The sequence below is a fragment of the Rhododendron vialii genome, chromosome 9a, assembly GCF_030253575.1.
Source record: "Rhododendron vialii isolate Sample 1 chromosome 9a, ASM3025357v1".
In the NCBI taxonomy this organism is placed as follows: domain Eukaryota; kingdom Viridiplantae; phylum Streptophyta; class Magnoliopsida; order Ericales; family Ericaceae; genus Rhododendron; species Rhododendron vialii.
This window is the reverse complement of record NC_080565.1, coordinates 13417719-13441554: the sequence shown is the minus strand read 5'-3', so window position 1 is coordinate 13441554 and position 23836 is coordinate 13417719. Positions and strand designations below refer to the sequence as shown.

The window sequence follows — 23836 nt, the reverse complement described above, 5'->3', positions numbered from 1 at the left end:
AGACTTAAACAAAGGAAGAAACTAAGTAGCACTAACAACTAATAGATAGAATTTGACAATGACAAATAACTTGGTCCAATTTAGCATGCCAAATCAAGTTATTAGTAAGGTAAAGCACAACTGCTAAACAAATGCAAAAGCTGTTGCCCTAACAGACCATGACAGATAATCCATATCACACACATTACAGGTAAAAAATAACATGGCCTACCTCCAACTTGTCTTCCTTGGCCCTGTGCTTTTCTGGGAGCAAATGGAACTCCTATGTTAGATGAATGCACTCAATAACATTTTGAGGTGAGACAAAGTCATGTACTGCCTTTCTGCATGACTGCAAAAATAACAAGAAGGCATATGAAATTAATTAGGTCATGAAACAACTTACTCTCATGGTTTTAAGAAATTGGAATATCATAATCCAGAGAAGATGTTTGGCTCCATGCTCCTCTCTTACCCAGGCAAAGGGAGAATCAAGTTTCAGCTTCACCTCTAAGCCTGACTGATCTTTCAGTGTGACCACCCCATCGTCACCCCTAAGAACATAGATTACTTCATCAACAGCTCAAATGCCTTCTGGTGGGTCCACCTCAACTTGTATAGCTTCAGATATAACCTGAGGCTCCATTTGTTCCATTTCAACGTCTAATGCCACGGGCGGATCAGGATTTAACTGAGTCAACTCATCCGATGGCTCATATGTAGACCCAGGAACATCAAGTTCTGATTGAGTAATCTCATCTAATGGCTCATCTCTAGACTCAGGCACCTCAAGTTCTGATCGAGTCAAATCATCCAATGGCTTATCTTGTTCTGATTGAGTTAACTCATCTAATGGCTCATCCCTAGACTCGGGCACATCAAGCAAGGATCGAGTCAACTCCTCAAATGGCTCATCTCTAGACTCCACATCAACCACATTAGGCTCTGTGATGCCCTCCTTGACTGTAGCAGGCTCAATTTGAGTAGGCTTCACACAACCACTAGTGCTCGGCTCCACAAAACCTCCTGAAAGTATGGCCTGCTTTTTTATCTTCCTTTTTCTTGTTGGGTGCATCAGACATTGCTTTTTTTCCTCTCTGAACCGAATGGTCCACTCCAATTCTTGGACAGTCTTGGATATAGCATGAAGAACTATTTTCTTTACCTATTACTCAGTGACCACAAGAATTTACCACACTTCAGCACTTAATAAAGGGAAAACATTGCAGTGTCGGAATGTTAAATTCCTAATATCTGATACACTTCAATCTAACCATTGCAACTCCCATAAGCAAGGAGTTGGATGGGACCGAAACAACTAAAATTAATCAATTTGGTAGATAAACGCTAGTAGTCTAGGATAGCAATAACAAATCTACTCGAAAAGAAATTTGATAGAATAAAGAAGTATTACTAGGAGTTCCATAAGATGCACGGAGAAAATGCTTTTATCCCCATATTTGCAGCTCCCTCCTTTTTGTTTCACTAGTTGCTACTATTTTAGATACGTCACGGTACAGGATTATTTGACCAACTTCAATGGTACCCAAAAGACAAAAGTATTCAGTTATTTGAGAAAAATAGTGATGCCATGTTTCCCAATAATAATAAATAAATAAAAAAAGCGGTGGCATCACCATAGTGGAGAACAGATAGAAGCATTCAACGGGATGAACATTTATTAGATCGCCAACTGATACGCTAGGTGGCTCAAACAACACCACCACCCTGTTTCTTACCCAAGTGAAATTCTAGGTGGCTCAAATAAAAAAATCATCATTATCCCATGAATCATGTATGTAATACCCCAGTTACTAATTGCACTAGTTACTCCCATCCCCTGTCATATCTCTCACTGATTCAGATTGTAACATTCACCAAACCGATGTTGCTATGTTTGCCATACCCATGCAGAGTTGAAAACCCAACAATTTGACAAAGATGAGCAGATGTCTGTAGTGAGAACCAAAAATGTACAGACAACTGGACTTAGCCTATCTCCAATCTACCCTTTCCCTTCAGCATTGTGGCAAATATACAACTTCTAATCCTTAAAATACCACATCATGTAACAGGAAGAGCACCAACCAGGCTAAACATATTCAGTATCTTGCAATAAACCTTTTGAGATATAACAACGTCCCTTTGAATATCTACAACATGATTTTTAACAGGACTTAAATACCAGGCTTTCACTAGGAATTAAAAACAAAATTGGTAATTACAGTTCTATAAAGAAGAATAAAATAGTCTTTCCTATACTGTCAATAAATTGATCACAAAATCGCAAATACATACAAGGTTTTTAGTAGGAATAACAAGCAGATTGAACAATGGTGTTCTGCACTTTTTTCTCTTCCTTTGCAAAATTTAAGCAAATCAAGAAACATGTACAACCACCAAACTAGTGGATTAAGTAAGAAAGATGGTAAAATTGGTCGAATTTAAACTGCAGAATCATCTATTAGTAAACTCAAAAACAATTTCCACAAAAATCAGAACAAAGTAGCATTACGATACAGAGTAGAATACACCATTATAAAAAGTCCAGATCACACTACAGAAAGAAATGATGAAATGGCCTACCTCCAACTTGTCTTCCTTGGCACTATGATTTTTAGGGAGTGAACGTAACTCCTCTATTAGATGAATGCACTCACTAACATTTTCCGGTGAGACAAAGTCAACTGCGACATTTGTGCAAGACTGCAAATATAACAAAAGGTGCACATTAAAGATGGCATATATCCTAACCTAAAATAGAGAATAATTTCTACATTTTTACCAAGAAAGTCAACATAAGAAATCCAAAAACATCTGCACAATGTTATCTGATACACATACACCAAATCTCAACTTCATAAATGAACTAATAAGATAATCTTTCGAAGGGTCCTCGCGAAATAGGGATACGTTGACGACTCTTTGATGGATCTCCCACCATCAATCAGGGGCCAGACATCACCCGAAACAAACACTGATAATGCATTACCGCCTCATTAAACAAGCGATCTGCATACAGGATGTCAGGATCTGAATACAGTACAAGCATAGATACCCATAAGCTGTAAAACTTGAACTGTACTGTTGCAATGAAATAACAGTACAATGTAGATGCTGTAAAAGGCGTACTAAAAAAATTTTACATAAAGAAATTGCACAAATGATGAGTCTCGTGATGAATGAGAAGCCAAAATGGAGAAAATTAAGAGTGACAGTGCAGAAATCCAATGATTTTTACGCATGGCTATTTCTGTGGTCATATTTGTGTATTGGTGCCATGTTCTGTCGGCTTCAGAACTCGTGCAATAATACAGCTTCTGGGACAATGGTACATGATCAGAATTCAGAATCTCCTGATGATCGTGTATACAGTAGCAACTTCGAATCTATACCATCTTAAACTAACTAAAATATCTCACAGTACCTTCAAGTTTCTAATTTGATGAGGACAACCAGCAGGGATAAAAATTGCATCTCCAAGTTTTTGCACAAAAGTCCATGGTTCAATTCCTACACAAAAGCATCCATTTGACAACATCAAAATAATGACCCCACTGTAACCAGTAACACAGAATCAAATCGAATGTCTTACAAGCAAGTGATTCATTATCTACTAACCATATTCCTCCTTTAGCTTCCTTTTGTGGTCAGCAGACAAATAAAAAGTCTGGTCATGAATAGGGTGATAAACCTGTCACAGAAGAAAAAATTAAATATCTACGTATATATAGATACAAAGAAAGATGTCTAGGAAAAGTTAGCACAAGTATATTCACATAAAATTCTACCACCTTGTAACACTACTCTTGTGGCACATGAGCATCCAGGTGGCACATAGTATGTATTACTCCTTTACATTACATGCAGCAATACCATCTATCCAAGAGTACTATCCACAATGTCCAACTATTGGTCTAACCAACTTTCACAGAGTTTACTTATGCAGCAGAAGGAATTGAGTTCTGATTGGAACTCTTCTAAATGTATAAAGTACCTGATTTGGACATTCCATATTTGGGCAAGAGTATGGCATATTGAACCCGTATTTTAGTTGGACATTCACCTAAGCATATCTAATATCTGGACTTGACTGTGGAACCATGCATATAAATATCGCAATATGCATGAAAGGCTTGACACCTTGTAATTACTATTTATCTTGAAAATCAAAATAAATATCATTAGGGATATGGAGAATTGGATGAATCCAAAACGTAAGCTCTGCTGCACTCCTATGGGTCCTAACCCATGGCCTCAAAAGATCACTAGATTCTGTTCAAGTTCAGTAAAAGTGTTTCCTAACACTCTCATGAAGCTTGTTTTTGCAGCTAAGGTTAACTTCATTATGCAACAGAGGAATCTTCGTATATTCAATGGCATTCAAAGATCTCCCTCCTCTGTTATTGATTAGATTAAAATTGGAGTTCATGTAAAGGCTTCTCAGTGTGGAAGTGTAAAGATTTCAGATATCTCCTATCTGTGGTTCATTCCTTCTTGTATTTTTTGACCTCAGAAGCTATTCTTTGTCGTAAAGCTTTTTTTCTGCTTTGGTGGTTTTGCTGTAATTAGAGAGTTTACCTCTTGACCTTGTTCTTTCTTAATAAAGGTCCTAGTTACCAAAGAAAAGTATCATAAAATACAACAGTGTGAATAAAATGATAATACTCCATCATGAGGCACTTGAATTTTTTTTTTTTTTTACAGCATTCAAAAAAGTCCATTAATTTGCGAGAAATGCATCAGAATTAGAAGTCAACATAAAAGACACTCTCTGTACCTTTTTCTCCTATAGACAATATACTTGAGATGACAAATATTCAATTTTTCTGAAAGGCAAAAGTAATCGTTGGAAAATTGACATGAGCACAAACTTGAGAATAGTTATATTGTTTTTCTGAAAGGCCAGTATATATGTGAAATTTGTGATTTGACATATGCGTTAACTTGTAAGGCATTGTATAAACAAGCACAATAGACAGTTATACTCCAAACAGGTCCGCCATACTAGTCCCCAAGACTTAAGAGTCCTAAAATAGCTAACAAATTATTTAATCAAGTCGATACAAAGGGAAAGAACAATAATAATGCTCAATCCGAAAAATAACCAATAACGCTCAGAATGGAACACCACACGCTATTTTTTCACTACTTCATAGCCCAACTTATCTTTGGATTGGATCCAATCAGTTCTCTTTAGCATTCAATCTTATTGGAGTTCAATTTTTACTCTATGACTGTGCATTCTCAAAGAAATAGGAGTTTTGAGTGCCTTCCTTTGGTCAGGTACTGATCTGAAACACTTTGGAGCTAAGGTAAGTTGGGTAAATCTCTGTATTCCAAAAAATGAAGGGGGGCTTGGCTTTAGATCATTGAAGAAATGGAATAAAGGTGTTAATATGAAGCACTTGGGGGCCCTAAGCAAAAAAGCAGATAACCTGTGGGTTAAATGGGTTCATGTATATATTCTCAGGGACAGAGTTTATGGAGTATTCAATGTCCTAGTGAGGCTTCTTGGGTTATGAGGAAACTGTTGAAGCTGCAATCTACCTGTCAAGGCTGGATTAAACACATCATTGGCAATGGTGAGGATACCTTCCTTTGGACAGATAATTGGCAGTTTGGCACTCCTTAGGTGCCTTATATTAGAGGTTTGGGGAGTCTGTGGTGACAAATAGAGGTCTTGCCTTACGTGCTAAGGTCTCCTCTATTGTTGATCAAGGTAGATGGAACTGGCCAAATCAAAGGAACAGAGCTGTGTTAAACATCATACGGAATACTCCTAATACTTTTTTGCCTTCCGTCTCTGAGTGTGATAAGGTTGTTTGGACCTTAACTGCCGACGGTTCCTTCTCTGTAAAATCTACTTGGGAGGCATGTAGACATCGGTCTCCTATCCAACCTTTGCATCCCTTGGTCTGGTTCAATCAAGGTGTGCCACCGTGGAGCTTTATTGAGTGGCTTGCTATCCTGGGCAGGCTGTCCACTAGAGACAGATTGGTCAGTTGGGGTGTAGCTGCGAGTTCCCAGTGTGTGCTGTGTTTGAATGGCATGGAGTCTCATAATCATTTATTTTTGGGCAAATTTTCGTAGTCGTCCCTCTAGTTTTGCGGTTATCTCAATTTCGTCCTTCTAGTTTCAATTGTATCAATTTCGTCCCTATAGTTTGTTTTACGTTTCAAATTGGTAAAATTTAACACCGTTAATGAAACTAACGGAAAAAATATGATTAAAAAATTAAGTGCTCTAATTTTCAATCCGGTTGAACCGGTGCGAAGATCTTATTTTTTTGATCATTTTATCCTAGATGGTCGTAATGAATTTTTGCCTCTAAGGCCTTTCAACGAGCACCCGAAAACTCATTATTTAGTTTCGGGGCTCTTTTAGGGTACTCATTGAAAGGCCTTAGAGCCAAAAATCCATTATGACCATTTAAGATAAAATGATCAGAAAAATAAGATATTCACACCGGTTCAACTGGATTGAAAATTGGAGCACTCAAATTTTTAATCATATTTTTTCCGTTAGTTTCATTAACGGTGTCAACGATTTTACCAATTTGGAACGTAAAACAAACTACGGGGACGAAATTAAGACAATTGAAACTAGAAGGACGAAATTGAGACAATCGTAAAACTAGAGGGACGACTACGTAAATTTGCCCTTTATTTTTTGAGTGTGACTTCTTTACTGCTATTTGGGGGCAAATTCTGATCCTCAATGGCATTTATAAGGCTGTTGTGCCTCTATCTCAAGAGCTTGAATGGGCTGGGCAAAATCGTGCGGGTAAGGGTTTCCGGAATTACATTTATAAGCTATCTTTGGCTGCTTCAGTTTATTTTCTTTGGGGTGAACGGAATTCCAGGATTTTTCAAGGTAGATCCAGTGGTGTCCCTGAGGTTGTTCGTGCTATTTTTTATGCCATTCGAGCCAAGTTAAGCTCTTGGACCACAGTGAAGTTTACAGCCCAGAATAGGGGTTCATGTGATGACTGGCTCCTAGATTCTCGAATTTTTGGGACCAATACGTGTAGATAAGAGTCTGTGCGTTTTTCTTTTGAAACTGATGTATAGGTGTGCCAGGGGTATGCCCCTATGAGTTTTGTAGCTTCCTGCGTTTTTTGGTGCAGTAACATTTTTACTCACCAAAAAAAAAAACTTTTCGTTGGATAAGATTTTACCTGCTGCAATGGAGAACAGTAGAAATGCCTGAACTCCCTGAAGTGCTTTCTAAGATATTCCTGCAGCTTAGGAACATCTTGTCTCCTAAAAATGTCCCAGACAGCACCTCCCTCTGCATGTTCCAAACCTTGAAAACTGTTTCCTGCAGTTGAACACCCGGCACTTTTCCCACTTTTTTCTTGGTCTGATAATCCCGTTTCACTCCTTTCAGAAGCTTCAACTGTAATTTTTTGGGCCTTCTTTACCATCTCAGAATTTCGTACCTCTTCCATTGCAATACCAGACCTATCATTTATTTCATCAATAGATTGTGCCTCAGGGCCCTTCCCAGTACATATTTGGGCATCGGAAAACCCATCTTCACTTTTCCTGGTGAATGACCTTTGGCTTCTTTCCATCTTTCTATTTGTTTCCTCAGTCTCAGGTTCGCCTATATTAGCTCTTAGTTGCTTGGATATTGTTTGCAAATTTGCAAGCATTTTCCATCTCATCCTCTTTCTACTTTGAAGAATTCCTGTTTTTCGATTTGCTTCAGCGTCATCCCCATTGCTCTTTTCGTCTGGTTGTAAAGCAGAACAACATCCTTTGTCTAGCTTCTTGGACAAAACACCATTCAAACCATCCTTTGGAACAGCTTCACCACTTTGCTCAGCTCTTTGCTTCTCATTCAATGGGGAAAGCATCGCCCTCTCAACCTTTTGGCCCCCTGCAGCACCATTTTCAGAAAACTCCCACTGATCTTGATAAAAGTGCTTCTTTTTCAACTTCTGTATTCCGGATAGGCATTTCGGTGCAACAGGAACTTCTATAGCATGGGTCAGCACATTCACCTTAAAAGAAAACCACTAAATTCAAGGAAAAAATTACAGGCAAAGGAAATACTTGAAATACCAAAGTTGGCATGTTGGAGAATACAAGGGTCAAGTATTCCCGCCTCAAACATAAGGTCAATGATGCAAGCGTGCAGCTTGAATTGGCCATTTACTGACATGGCAGTTTGACAATATCGCTTGTTAATGTTTGCCTATACGCAGGCATTAGTAATTTGGTCTACAATACAGAAAAGTAAATTACAAGGCAATCATACAAACTTTTAATGGAAAACAAGTAACAAATTGACAGGCGAAGTAATGCTAAATAGCATAACAATGGGGGTAATCATCAAGTATACAAAACATGCCTGTGTATAGAAATGTTATGAGGAAGTCAATAAAGCCTATATTTAAGGATCAGAATGAGTGGATGCATTTCGATTGAAATTTCGTAGCAATGGTCAATCCAGTTCACTTCGTTGGGCTCACAAATTATGCAAAAGTACTTCTACAGGCTGAGGCTCCTAGCCTCTGCATGGCCTTACCAGCCATTGGGCTCATTTGGATCTTACCTTTAGCTTACCATTTAACAAATGATTAGAAAGTCGTTAAAACATTTTTAAATAGCTAAGGAAAGACAGAGAACCAAAAAGCCACCTAGGTAAATAGGAAGAAGTAAAATTATACCGCATCAGACATATTACAATGAAGCTTTGTCACGGAGTCCCCCCGCCCCAGCTCCTGAGGAAACCCATAAGCAATATATGTTTTTGGCCCCAAGTCTGGCTTCAAAGTTGTAGATGGCAATTTGACAGCAAGATTGAGAAAGCCATTGTGGGGATGCGTATATTCCTTGAAAGGCAAGAAATTGATAAACTCAGCAGCATGACGCGGTAAGCGTTCCTCCAGCGAATTAGATGGAGGCCAATCCATCAACTTCAGAAACTGAGGCCACCCGTAACTGTCAAAGTGACCCTCCAGATACCCTTTAAAGAACTGGTGAATATTAATTATTTCCTGCAATTCATCACAAAAGTAAGATCTATCAAAACCACTCAACGATGGAGAAGAAAAAGAGGTGTGCAGGGAGGCAAGAAGAGGAAAATTAATATTAGACAGCACATGAAAATAGCAGTAATTCTCTTTGCGCGCCCCCCCTGACACCACCCCCTGCCCGACCCCACCCCCCAGACCAAAATACCCCCGGGCAATTCACCCAACCCACGGCATTTTCTTTTCTTTTTTTATTTACTTAATAACTTTTATATCTTTTTTCATTTTTATTTATTTAATATTATTTAAGTGTTCCAATTTTCAATCCGATTGAATCGATGCAAAGATCTTATTTTTTTTATCATTTTGTCTTCAGTGATCATAATGAATTTTTTGCTCGAAGGCCTTTCAACAAGTACCCTAAGACTTATTATTTAGTTTCAAGTCTCTCTTAGGGTGCTCATTGAAAGGCTTTAGAGCCAAAAATTCATTACGACCATTTATGATGAAATGATAAGAAAAATAAGATCTTCGCACCGGTTCAAACGAATTAAAAATCGAAACACTTATTTTTTTACTCTTTATATGTATTTTTAAATTATTTAATATTATACCCGCCAATAATTCAACCCACGGCATTTTCTTATTTTATTTCTTATTTATTTACTTAATAACTTTTATATCTTTTTTCATTTTTATTTATTTAATATTATTTAAGTGTTCCAATTTTCAATCCGGTTGAATCGGTGCAAAAATCTTATTTTTTTTATCATTTTATCTTCAATAGTCATAATGAATTTTTAGCTCTAAGACCGTTCAACAAGTATCCTAAGGTTCCTTATTTAGTTACAGGTATCTCTTAGGGTGCTCATTGAAATGCCTTAGAGTCAAAAATTTATTACGACCATTTAGGATGAAATGATAAGAAAAATAAGATTTTCGCACCGGTTCAAATGAATTAAAAATCGGAACACTTATTTTTTTACTCTTTATATGTATTTTCAAATTATTTAATATTATATACATGAATAAATTTTTTTATGTTATTGAAATTTTACTCTTATTTTTTTACTCTTATTAAAATTTTATAATTCTTTTATGTTATTGAATTCATTAATTTTGTTTTTATTTATATCTTTTATCTATTTTATTTCTAACCACTTGTTCAGATTTCTTTTTATCTTCAACTATAACCACTCATTTAAATTTTCTCTTTATCTTCAATTACAACCACACATTCAGTAAAACAAAAAACTAGTAAAAGTAAAACAAAAAAAATAGTAAAAGTTAAAAGTTAGTAAAAAAACAAAAATAGTAATTAAAGTCTTTGAAAAGGAAAAAAACTAGTAAAAGTTAAAAAAAACTAAGCCGGTAATTAAAGTATTTTAAAAGTATAAAACAATTAGTAAAAGTAAAAAAAAAAACAGTAATTATTTACTTTTAAAAAACAAAAAAAACTAATCACAGTAAAAAGAAAAAAAAATCGAAAAAGGAGGGGAGGAGGGGCAAAGGAGGGAAAGGTGGTGGGGCCGGGGGGAGGGGGTGTGTCAGGGGGGGTGCGAGAAGAGGCTCTCAAATAGCAGCAATATGTGCAGGAGGCTCTCCCAGCCTGATACTCTTGAAGGTATTCTTCGAGTCTAGGAGAACACAGAGCATAATATATTAAGGGGGTTAAACAAAAATGGACTAAATTATGGAAGAACAACTTATTTGATGAAATTTAGGGTTTTTTACACCCGTTATATGACTACAATTGAAGCACATTTTTAAATCAGATTCTAACACAAACCAATTAGCTGCAGCCAGCACAATGCAACGTAGGATTTCAAACAGCTCGAGGAGAGGATAGGTGGGAAATTGACAATAAGAAACATGGACGCATAAAAATAGTAAATGAAAATGGAAGCAACGTATAGAAGATTAAAAAAAAATGGCTCTTTTTCATCAGCAGATTTCGGTAGTCACTTCATGATGCAGTCCATAAAGGGAGCTAGAAAAAATAAGATTAACAAAGCATTCATGTTTGGAAATTGCTTAGTTTCAAGCCAAGCTCACAAGAACAATTATGTTTTTGGTCTTAGTAGAGTCCTATTTATGTTTAATTCAGGTAAAGTATATTAATGCTGGTCTGTAAATCTAGTCAGGGATATTTCAGTAATCTCGGGATGTGATGGATATAATCTGTTGGGGTCGCCCATGGGTCGTCTTATGGGTCAATTTATTTTACTTGGTACTTTCCTTATGTCTTATTTGGGTTTAGATTGATCTTAGAAGTCAAAAGTTAGTTTCCTTATTTAAATTAGGAAGTCTCCGGTCTTATATTATGGATGTTATGTCTCAATAATGATGGAGTTGAATATTTATAAAATTGCAGAGCTTTGAAGCTTTCTTTTGAGTTGTGTGATGTAATTCGAACCCTAGGTGCAATGCCTTTGGGAAAGATCTATCTTCTTCTTCTCTTCTCTCTTTTTTAATTTTCTGCATAAAAAAACAATAACACAGTTCCCGGATCACTGTTCACAGCCCAATTTTCGCCGTGTTTCTCGTACTTTGTTAAGACCTGTTAATAAAATAGAGTCCCACATTACTTGCTTGGAAGTGGAATGGATGATCACTTAATAACATTTAGGACATCTCTACTCAATGCCAATTGGTTTTGAGATGGGTATAAAGTTCTACATGGTATCTGAGTGGGGCCTATTCCATCTCATATTTTAAAAATATTCACAATCTACACTCCACGATGATAGACCAGCAAAAAGGTTGTTGTAGAGGTTGCTGCATGATGATAGGATCCAAAAAATGGCCACACGTAACTGACCTCATACTCGACTGCACGTGAGGGATGTGTTAAGAAAATAGAGTCTCACATTGCTTGGGAGCGGAATAGGTGATCACTTAATAATATTTGGCACCTCTCCACTCATTGCCAATTGATTTTGAGATAGATATAAAGTTTCTACAAGACCTAACCCTAATCCTTCTATTCAATACAAGAACCCAAAAATTCCTTTTATTATTCTTCTTTTCTAATTTTCTGCATTTAAAAACAATAAAAACTGTTCCCGGATCACTGTTCACAACCCAGAATAGCCCAGTAGTTCTGGCCGTGTTTCTCCTGCTTTGTTAAGCCCTAACCCAGTAACCCTAATCCTTCTAATCAATACAACACCCCTAAATTTCCTTTTATTGTCCAATATGACTTCCATCACTGGAGAGAAGGTTAACAAGGTCTTAAGCCCCGCAGTTCAAAAAGAATAGACTCATAGAGACAGTCACCAAGAAAAGCTACTAACCTAGAGAACAAAAAGATAGACACTGATGCTCATTTGCTATTGCACCTTAGTCTTCGGGATAAATTAGGCCATTAAGTGGATGAAGAAACGATTAGCTACCGAGAGTTGCTTTCCACTCTTTCGAGAACGAAAAGACCTGACTGCTTTCAAGAATCAACCTAAATTGCTGCTTTTAAACTAAAAGATCATCTCCATAGCTGGGAATTTAACAGATTCAAGTATATGTTATACTAGGGATTGCTAGTACCCTAGTGAATCACGTTTTGATACACACATTTAACGATCCAAAGCAATCCCCAATTTTTTTTTTCCAAAAAATCAACTTATTAAGTTCAAAATCTAGACAAAATGGAATTTTGATGAGAGAAATATCGAAAAACTAGGTCATCACGCTCCTAGAAATGTGTTTTGTGAGAATAGTTCAAAAGTAATACTCAGTTTGCTAGATGTTTATCACTTGGAAGAATAAGTTATAATTTTGTTTTCTATAAAAATCTACCACTAGCGTATCACAATTTAGGCATGTGGTGTACCATGTCCCATTCCCATTTCTTGTACCCATTCGATAGGCATTCGAGGTAACTTTGAACAATATAATGGGAAACCATCCAAAACTAATGCAGTTTATTACTAATACGTATAATGTAGAATTTCGATTGCGGATGTTTGATTGAACGAAAATCCAAAATACATTATGAAAAAAGAAGGTACACATCAAACAATATACGTAACCAATACGACAGCTAGTCTAGCAGTTGTGCAGTTGCATTAGTGCAGTCAAATTGTGGGTGTAAATCCTATGGAGAGGAGGTTGACACCCTTTGGATTGGTTGGTTTGGTATTGGTGTAATGTAGACTCTTCTATCATGTGACTGAAGGAAAAATATATATATATATATATAAACTGCAGTTTTCATACTTTTTATTATTAGTGCCTTTTGGGGGTACAAGTACTTGCTTTTGTTAACTTTTAGATGGCCTTGGCTGAGTCATAGCTAAATCAAGGATCTCTCTTTGCAAACTTACCTAAATATTTCAGGGAAAAAACAGAGAAAGATTCATAGGTTGGAAACTACTGTGGAAGACTTCGATGCAATTAGTTATACAGGTTATGGAATTAGTTATCATGCACAAAAAAAGAAAAAGAAAATACGCAATTGAAAGCTCATGATGAAAAAAACCTTATGAATCTGCAACTGACCTCGCTCCAACCCAAGCAATCAATGACAGTAACATCCAAAATCCTACAGTGCAGATTACTCAGAGTCTGTCTGAATGCACGCCACATAACCATTGGTTCCCAACTCAAACCAGATGCTTGTTCGAGCACATCACTCACAATCACCGGCTCACCTTTAACCCAGTGCTGTTGGAAATGGTTTAAGTCCGCTTGAATGTCTCTAGCAGTAGGACAGTACAAACAGTTATCATATATTGGAATTTTCTAGACAAGCTGCTTTACGTGACTTACTACTGCCCAAGTCAATGTCGGCCAGTGAACTGAAACGAGCAACATTGCAAAGAAGTTCTAGGCATGGCATAAGGTTTATGCAGTTTAGCTACATCCTCTGCTTTCTTCACCAAATCTGAAACCCAATTTTCAGGAAACAAGCACCTCAATTCTAGTAGGCCGTGCCCACAGCCACCCAGTTTCTTCGGAGGACAAGGAATGCTACCATTTTTCTTTGCTTTCCACTCAGAACTTGAATCCTCATCTCTGGAGAACAAGACAAGGAAACACTAAAATGCTTAGTTCCCAGGAATATTTATTGAAAATTTCTTAGGATATAGTACGGATGTCAAATGGGTGGGTTGTGAATGAGTGGGTCATTCATGGTCAATTGGTCATTGACCAAACTACAACCGGATTAACTACATTATCATTTCCCATACCCAAACGACCCATTTATATAAAGTGAAACCCACCCCCTCCATTAGCACAACTATTTACATTCTTCTGCAATTATATACCATATTAACACACGAAATAAGGTGGTGTGGCATTAGTAATATTTGTGTGGCATCGGTAAATTTTGTTCCAATAGTAGATGATTGGGTGGCAGTAGTAATATGGTGCGGCAACAGTGAATGTGGTGTTCCCGTAGCGGATGCTGATTATGTGACTTATGTCATTATATTGGTAGTCTGGGATAATTAAACCTATATAATTATTACCTATCCAAAAGAGCAATGCATATGCACTGGATTGAATCTATTAGATTTAGAGGGAACTTCAAAATTGGATTGAACATTGTAGTTTATTGCGTACCTAGGTCTCACTCTCTGTTTTCTGTTTCTTCTCTTCTTTCCCTTTTCTCCTTCCTCCCTCAGATTCTTACCTATGTCCTCCATCACTCTCTCTATATAAGAAACAGATTTGGCTTCATTACCATGCATGTAATATAACCCATGGTCAATATAACGAAAGATTGCTTCATTCTGAACACCCTGCAAGCAACCATCACGAATTTCCCGGCAACAAGTGAGGCAAAGGTCATACGGACAACTTGTACAGCTTCTGTGGAAGTCAACAATGGAAGTTTTACAGTTGTTGCTGCATAAAATATGTGATATCATTATGATGCAGGCAGGGCCGGCTCTGAGATTTTGGGGGCCTAAGACGGACGTAGACAATGAGGCCCTTAATAAAATTTACGACAATAAAATAACAAGTAGTTAAATAATTTTTTCAAAGCCAAATGCATGTATTCGACTAGGAAAAAACCCATACAAATACTAATTTCTGATCCTGTTTTCTCTTCTTTGATCTCTAATTCATCTTCTTCCATTTTATTGTGTGTTTAGGAGATTGGAGTTGTTAATGGTAGAATATGCATAAAACTTATATAAGAACCCACCACATGGAATCATTTTCTAAAGGGCTCTATATGAAGATAACTGCTCGTGGTCCGCATTTTCTTTTTCCTTTTTTGTTTCCTTTGATTGAGCAAGTTAGGTTGGGCCCAACTATTGGGCCTGTGTCTCTTAAGTGTAAAATAGGTGGTTTGGGTATTAAAATGGGCCTCTAATGTTGCTATACCCAAAAAGATTGGACATATATAATAGGTACCTAAAATAATAGGAGGCCCTAATTTTTACACATTCTTGAAGGGCTTAAGGCGCCGGCCTCTTAGGCCTTAGCCCAGAGCCGGCACTGGATGCAGGGAGACATGTCGAAAAAAAAGGATGCGCAACAAGGACAACCACGAATAAGTATGAACCAGAGGTGCTCCCTCTACGAACACATAATAATGAGAAATAATCTCAATTTTCATTAATATTCATCAAAAAACAACTCCTTAACCCTAAGGCTTACAACCTTATTTATACTAATAGAATTCCTAAACCTAGTTTTCTTAAAATCTAAAAAGGAAAATAAACACAAGGAAATAAAATCAATCCTAATTTTCCTTGACCAAGAAACCTATTCAAAATAGGAATACTAGATCAAATCAAACTAGGAAAACTGAATACTTATAAATTATCTTGACTAAAATAAAACATTCCTACTAAAATGCTAAACTCAAAATAATATATTAACATTCCTATATTTCTAGAATAATCAAAATATCGGCCTGCATCATCCTCCCCCGCTTGAAGAAACTCGTCCTCGAGTTTATATAGTTGAATTCGCCGAAACTTGTCTGCATCAATCTTGTACTTCAAATTTATTTTTTCCAACCCAAACTGTAAACAACAATCTGAAAATTGTGAGAAAATAATTTCCATCAATAAAACAAATCTACCTTCCTCCCGGATCGAAACACAAGGACACTTGCATGTAGTGTATTCAAGAAACTCCCAAAACGGATCAATAAATTCAGTTTCCAACAACGCCAACTTTGTAACTTCTTCTTTTTGCAATATTTTCTGATTTTCTTTTTTTGGAATTTTCTCTACTGGTTTTTCGTCAAAAACTGGTGGCTTATTCCAATCCACTACTGGATCTGAAATAATATTTGATGTGAATGGCCACTCGATGGTAGCTTCATCCACTTTCGTCCTCCCCCTCAACTGATAGTTACCAGCCAAAGGTTTGGTGATAGAAATATCATCTGACACCTCCTCCTCTTTCGGAAACCGAGGTTGAACTGGACGACGGTGAGGTGAGTTCCCCCCAACAACCATGGCAACCACCTGATCGGTTAGGATGCCAATCGCATCCATCGATCACACGCTGCTCAAGTTGTTGGAACCGCGCCTCCATTCGTGCTTCTCGTGCAGCTTTACTTCGTTCATACACATCTTCAGCAACAACATAATGACCATAACGGAATCTTTGTCGCGCCATGATCCGAAATCGAGTGCAAGCTTTGATACCAACTGATGCAGGGAGGCGTGTCGGAAAAGAAGAATGCGCAACAAGGACAATCACGAATAAGTATGAACCAGATGTCTACGAACACACAATAATGAGAAATAATCTCAATTTTCATTAATATTCATCAAAAAACAACTCCTTAACCCTAAGGCTTACAACCTTATTTATACTAATAGAATTCCTAAACCTAGTTTTCTTAAAATCTAAAAAGGAAAATAAACATAAGGAAATAAAATCAATCCTAATTTTCCTTGACTAAGAAACCTATTCAAAATAGGAATACTAGATCAAATCAAGCTAGGAAAACTGAATACTTATAAATTATCTTGACTAAAATAAAACATTCCTACTAAAATGCTAAACTCAAAATAATATATTAACATTCCTATATTTCTAGAATAATCAAAATATCGGCTTGCATCAGCTTTCTAAAATTAAGAAATATGTACAGCAATTAGCAATTCTTAAACCTACCAATACGTGCGATCGTCATTAGAGCAATATGCATTTTGTAGCTTTAGTGCAGCAAATGATAATCCTGGTCAAATCAACACCAAGTTAGCAAAATATAAAACATTCAGGGTGTGTTTTTGCTTTTTTGCACCTTGTGCATCATAGAACCATCCTGTGCAAATCACCTAATATGGAGTGTTACATATAGGATCAGTGGTATTAACAAGAAGACAAAAGTTGAAGGAGCAAAGGATTAAGATACCAATTACCAACAACTGCACTAAACCACTAAATAGAAATAGATAGGGAAGAAGGCACTAATAAATAATAATATCAATCTTAGCTTGGCAGATCCCTCATACTAAAAAATATTCTTTGTTGCTTCATCAACACAAAACTTTTATCCTATGAAGCACCGAAACCTCTAGACGTCGAAGAATCGCAGTGTTAGGACACGGGTACACGGCGGGACACCTCGGAGATACGTACGGGACACGCCACGTGGCGTGTCCCATATTTTAACATTAAATTTTGAGGGGGACATCGCTGGGGACACGGCAGGGGTCAAACTGCAATTTTTTTTAAAATTTTGGGGGCCAAACTATAATTTTAAAAAAAATTGGGGGTCAAATTGTAATTTTAAAAAAAATTTGGGGCCAAATTATAATTATTTTTAAATTTATGGGTGTTAAAACTATAATTATTTATTTATTTATTTATATAAATAAGTAAATAAATATACACGTGGCGTGTCCCCCGCCGTGTCCGTGTCTCCATTTTTTTAGAATTTCCGTGTCCCGGTGTCGGTTTCGGTGTCCGTGTCGGTGTCCGTGTCCGTGTCCGTGCATCATAGCTTTTATCTATTGGTAACCATTGAAAACCAAAACCATGGTTCAATTATTCTACTCTTATTTTGTTATCCAGTGCAGTGCCCTAATATCTTTACGTCTTCAATATAATCATTTCTAGATTCATGTAACATCAAATCGAAGGAATACCTAGACTTTTAGCCTCTATTTCCTTCTCCAGCAATTGCTCTTGATTGAATTGTCTAATAAATGGAATTAGCAAATGTAGCAGATACACGGAGTGACGAATCTTTTCATCATCACTGAGCTCCTTTTCAAAAAACTTTCGTTTCTACAACGGGACAGGGAGAGAATATGATACTTTGTGAGAAAAAGATATCTGGAATAGAGACCAATAAAGTCTGAAATGCATTGAGTATTAGAAACTGACGATAGCGCATCCCTCTGCACGCAAGCATGATTTGCAATTGCAATTTCCCCGACAAACTGGGCACGCCTCGGCAATTGTCTCCTCTGTCATGCCAGGATACCTACAACCATGATGAACCGAAATCTCTGTTACCTGGAATGTGAAGTGTTCCTTTACGAGGAACGGGAATGTGGCATGCCACGTGGACTCAATTATGGTACATTCAGGATTATGATGGGCCTTTTTCCTTTCTACAATGGAGAATATGCTTCTTCCAAGGAACATGCAATATAAGATTTATTCTTCGAATTACTATGTAAAACACATTTCTACAGACATAATATCAAGTAGGACATTTCACATTTTGTCCTTCCAAAACTCCACTATCTCTATATTTTTTAGTTTCTTCCATTGCAGTTTTAAGAACTTTTGCAACAGAGTCGTTCAACGTTTCAAAATAAGCATTCCAAAAGTAAATCACTAGTGTATTATTTGTGGTATTACTAGTTTCCAATAAGTTAGATCAAAATCAATCAAAACAGCATCAAATATTATTATGAGCGTTAGAAAATGGCTATGACTCGAGTTTTTACTCTACAAGTACATATATTGGACGATCCTATATAGAACTCAACCCCAAAAGCTAGTTGTTGAAGTGAGAGTGCCCTAACGCCTATATACTTTATATTGCTTTGGTACCCATGGGATGTGGGACTTCGCATTGCACCCTCTCTCACATGCAGCGTGCTCATCAACAACACTTGATGTGTGCATGTCAGAGGCACGCACCTTGCACATCCCTCGTACCTAGCTCCAGTACGATGTTAAGTTACCAGTAGTCCCAAAAGCTTAAACTATTATAAAATAGGCCCAACAATGTATATCAAGCTTTACAACATTGTCCAATGACTACAAAGCAAGTTACATTTTGAAGTAATTTGAAGCCGTGTATGGTCCAACACAATTCAGAAAGGAAAACAAAGAACAGCATTAAATTGCAACAATTGACGGTAATTACCAACTAACTACGTTAGGCACAAACGTACTGAGACAAAAAAAAAATGCAAAGCAGAAATCTTCTCCTCAAGTACCAATATCCTGAAATTCATTTTTCAGTTGCACACAACCATCTAAACCATATACCATTTCATGACAAATTTCATAGCACCTTTCGTCATATACAAGCTCGGATAAACACATATGACAACTCATAAGCTGTATAAAAGTATGTCAAGGATCTTCTCAATTACAATTAGCAAAACCGTCAGATCATAAAGTTTTACAAGTTTCAGTTTGATATCTCAAATATGTTCTTGGTTGCTCTATTTTCCAAAAGGATTTTCACCTTGAGGAAACTTCAACAAGCAAGTGATATGGTTACATATCCACAAAGTGGAAAAGATACTCTTATCTTCTCTAAAATCCAGCAACGAAAATCAAAAGGAGTACTAGCACTGGCACTTGTCTCCCCATTGCGTCGAGGCTTCACAGCTCCTGTGCCTATATCAATACAACCCAATGAAACTCACCGTTTGCTATAATCAAATTAGCAGGGCATCCAGGTCGTTACGTTTTGGGAAGTTGACTCTCTGGAAAAAGCAAGTTTGCTTGTTAGAATACGGCGGGCCTGTTCCTTTTAAGTTGCTCTAGGGAAAGGTAGCTCTCTTTTTTTTCTTTCCCAGGTTACAGCCGAAGGGAGACAACAAAGCATATGAGTTTATTAAGCTTGCTTGAGATAGTTGTTCTGGCCAATCACATTGTCTAAAGATAGAACCATAGTGTGTAAGTAATATACTTTTGATTGAGCCTTGCTCAAGATAGTTCTTCCACTCAAGTTTACCACTTTGCTTCCTAGAGCTTTACTCAATTTATGAGCTGAGGGCACGAAGGAAGCCACTTTGGAAGACTGAAGACGAGTATTGATCTAGAAGCAAGGGTCACTGTCTCTTCTTTGGAGTCACATGCTTTGGATGTAAAGACTAAATCGTCATATGAGATTAAGGGGGAGGCAATAGAGGAGATAGAGAGAGATGTAAAGATTTGATCTATTGCAGGGAACAATGCATCAGAAAGGAGCACAATCTAAGACCTAAAGCACTGCATAATGCTGGATTTACACTTCAATGATGTGTGCCTTAGTAAGTTCTGAAAACTAGCAAACATACACAATGACTTTAAGCCTCGCAATTTTAACAAGCTTAATTTTATTTTTTAAGCCATACATTGAACTATTTGCTGCATGTGCTGTAAAGTTGGTGCCTTTTGAATAGGTTCTTCAGACAACATCTATGAAAGACTGAAACCTTAATTATGAAGCTGTTGAGCAAACAACATAAAGCTCAGTTTACAGGCTAGTATAGCATAGGTTAATACTAACCACATTATTTTGCTTCAAAGTTCTGCCAAAATCTATCTTGTAGCAGATGCTGCAGATCTTATGCGCAAGCTGGGGCAGAAATGTAGTCAACCCTAGAAACCCCTTCAAGCTAATTTATTGGCTGATAGTTAAATCCTATTTCACATTTCTTCAACTACCACAAATTAAAGTTCAGCATCTACAAGTGAAAGTAAAAAATACACCAGCATAAAATTTGAATGAAATCCATCACTTACTGTGCCACAGCTACATGTTTTGGACTTCACTGTTTAGCAGATACTTTCACAAAAACATCATAAAAACACAACATTGTATAGTTGATCATGAACCCAAGGGTTTAGGATTCAAACTGAGGTGGCTATTCAACATCAAGGGTTTCATGATCTCAAAGTTATCTTCTAGAGGCACATGAATCCACATAGTAAAGCAGCTACGATGATTTTGCAGCCGTTAGAAGGAATCTGGCCCCCACATATCCTTCCACCTCTCTCTCTCTCTCCCCCAACAACCAACCACACCCCCCCCCCCCCCACACACACACACACGAAAACATAAATAAATATCCCAGCCAGGTGTCATCCTTAAAGCACTTGCTCTCACATCAAAATGGGCAGATAGAGTATGAAATGTGTTCAGCATCGATGACTAATTAATACTGGCTATCATAGGAACTAATGGCCTGTGTTATATTGAACGGAACAAACAAGAGCAGTTCAATGCACTCAAGCTCGAAAAAGGCCCAACTAATAATTGTTCTCAATAGTAGTATGTATCAAAGGAAGTTGACACTTCAAATAATTTCCATTGAAATACCACGCACTGATCCATAACCTTTTTTGTCTAATAGTGAAAGGCCAAATACAGTGAACTTACTAAACAAGGCAGAAGAAAATACTCCCTCCATCCCATATTCCTGTTCCATTATACCATTTTGGGTGTTTCAAAATATTAGTTCTAATTAAAACATCAAATACAAAAGTGTTCAAATTTCCACAAACCACCCTCAGAAATGATTAAAAATAGTTTTCAAAGTACAAGATAAGGGGCATTGTTGAAAATCCAATCGAACTTTCTAAAGATACATACATCCATTGCAAAAGTTGGAACACTCATAATACACCAACAATATGGGATGCATGGAGTAAAATGCAAACGTTCTAGTTGTGAGATCATCCATGGAGATAAATATCTCTACCGCACCACGCGAAACTTTAATTCACAATAAGGGGTGCTTTAGGCCTTTCCTCAAGAGTAGGAAAGCAATAGATTAAAAGATTCACTGTGCAGTTCATAAGAATGGTAACTCTAACTAACACATGCTGACAATCAACCAGAGCCACCCCGCCCCTAAAAGCCATGATTCACATCGAACTTGGTTCATATGTCCCACGCAATTCCACTATTACCAATTTAAACTATCTAACTCAAACAATAATTTCCAACTTTTGAAAGAGTATATGGAGGTTAATGGTGCCCTTGCCTAAACATATAACAACAGCACCATAACATCCCGTCCCAAGAAGGAAAAGTTTTATAGTATAAAATGACTTCACATCCCGTCCCATCGTTCTGGCATCATGAGCACGAAGCCTATAATAGGGGAACTATACTCTACAGTCCGGTCTATTGGGTTGTGAGAACCACATCTAATGTCCTGTAAGCGGGAAAAAAGCCATGTGCAGAACAAAGTACTGCAGCGAGGAAAAATGTCTAGTATTGAATCAACAATATGCATTTGGCCTCACAAAAAGCACCAATACTTCTTAGTCAAAATGATCACTAGCAGTCTAGCACCAGTGGAAACTATACAAGCAGCACATCTAAGATAATGCAAAACATACTAAATTTTTGATAAACAATTACACAAAATGAGGGGGCCAAAGGATAAGCTTAATACCATCTGGTTAAGCAGGGAATACAGATTCTTTTCCTTCTACACTTCTGGCACTGAACAACCCGGCCTTTGTCGTTCCTCTGGCACTGATGACACATCAACGACCCGGTATTATTCTCCTGATTCAGCCAAAAGTACCAATCAACAATACACACAAGATAATAAAATAAACCAAACCAAACCTTAAGTCCCAATCAAATAGGGCTAACTAACTGAATCCGTTTTCTCCATTGCACCCTGCCAAGACCCGAGAGCATCGTATGTATTCTATTTTATCCAACGAACCTAGATCATTTTGAACTACCGTCTCTGAAATCAATTTTAGTATACGCATCACCTTAATGTCGTTCTCTACTGTCATTACATCACTCTTCCTAACTACTGCTTCTCCTGATCTACTGACACATAAAAATCAACTCAGTCCATTTTTTTCTCACCAAAGATAGTGAAATTCCTTCCGTCCCATTTTGTTGGTCCCGTTTGGGGGTTTCCAACTTTTTAAGGTTATGCATGTTGTCAAAAAGTCACTTTTAATACTACTATTATTTTTCAACATTTACGAGGGCTAGTTTTGAAAATATACACACTTGTTTCTTCGACTTTTCAAAGTTTGACTAACATTTTGGGACACCTCAAAATGGAGTAAAGAACTAAGTAAGACGGAGTGATTATAAAATTGGCATAAAGTGGAGAGAATCGATTCCCTTACACGGACGTCTCGCTTAACAGATGAGAGAATCGATTCCCTTGAACGGACGTCTCGCTTCAAGAGAGGAGGAGGAGGGGGTTCTTCCCCCTTTTCCGCTGTATCTGACCCTAAACCCGAATCTCTTACCATACTTGCCTGCAGAACAACACCCTCTGCTCTGATTGTGTATTTTACTGCAACAATATTCTGGGTTTTTCCAAGCACTTGGAAAACGAGTGCAATTTTTTTTGCACTTTTTTTGCAACCCATAACCCATTGTTGTGTTGCCTACTTAAGACTCCGTTCGTTGTGTATATACCATTAATAAGGGATGGTTTGGCTGTTGTTGTCGACTGACACTCCAACCGAAACTAGGTCGGAAGGAATGGAGGAATTCCGCCTAAAATACCGAAAACTACTGCGATCTACAAAGATCGAAATCTTTGTCAATCAAAAATAAAAATGGTATATCAATAGTCTAATATAATTATTGGGATTATATTGAAGAATGGACGAAGGCTTTTTATTACCAAAATCAAAAGCGAAAGCACTTTTGGTTTTTTAAATTGTGTCCAAATCTGGTTGGACAAAATGAATTTCCAAATTGGTTCATCAGTTGGTGGT

The 23836-nt window shown here is 37.2% G+C and overlaps 1 pseudogene; it reads right to left on the bottom strand.

Annotated features, from left to right (window-relative positions):
- Positions 1 to 23593, bottom strand: part of LOC131300591 (lysine-specific demethylase JMJ25-like) — a 32100-nt pseudogene extending 8507 nt beyond the window's left edge.
- Positions 23594 to 23836: the final 243 nt, after the last annotated feature.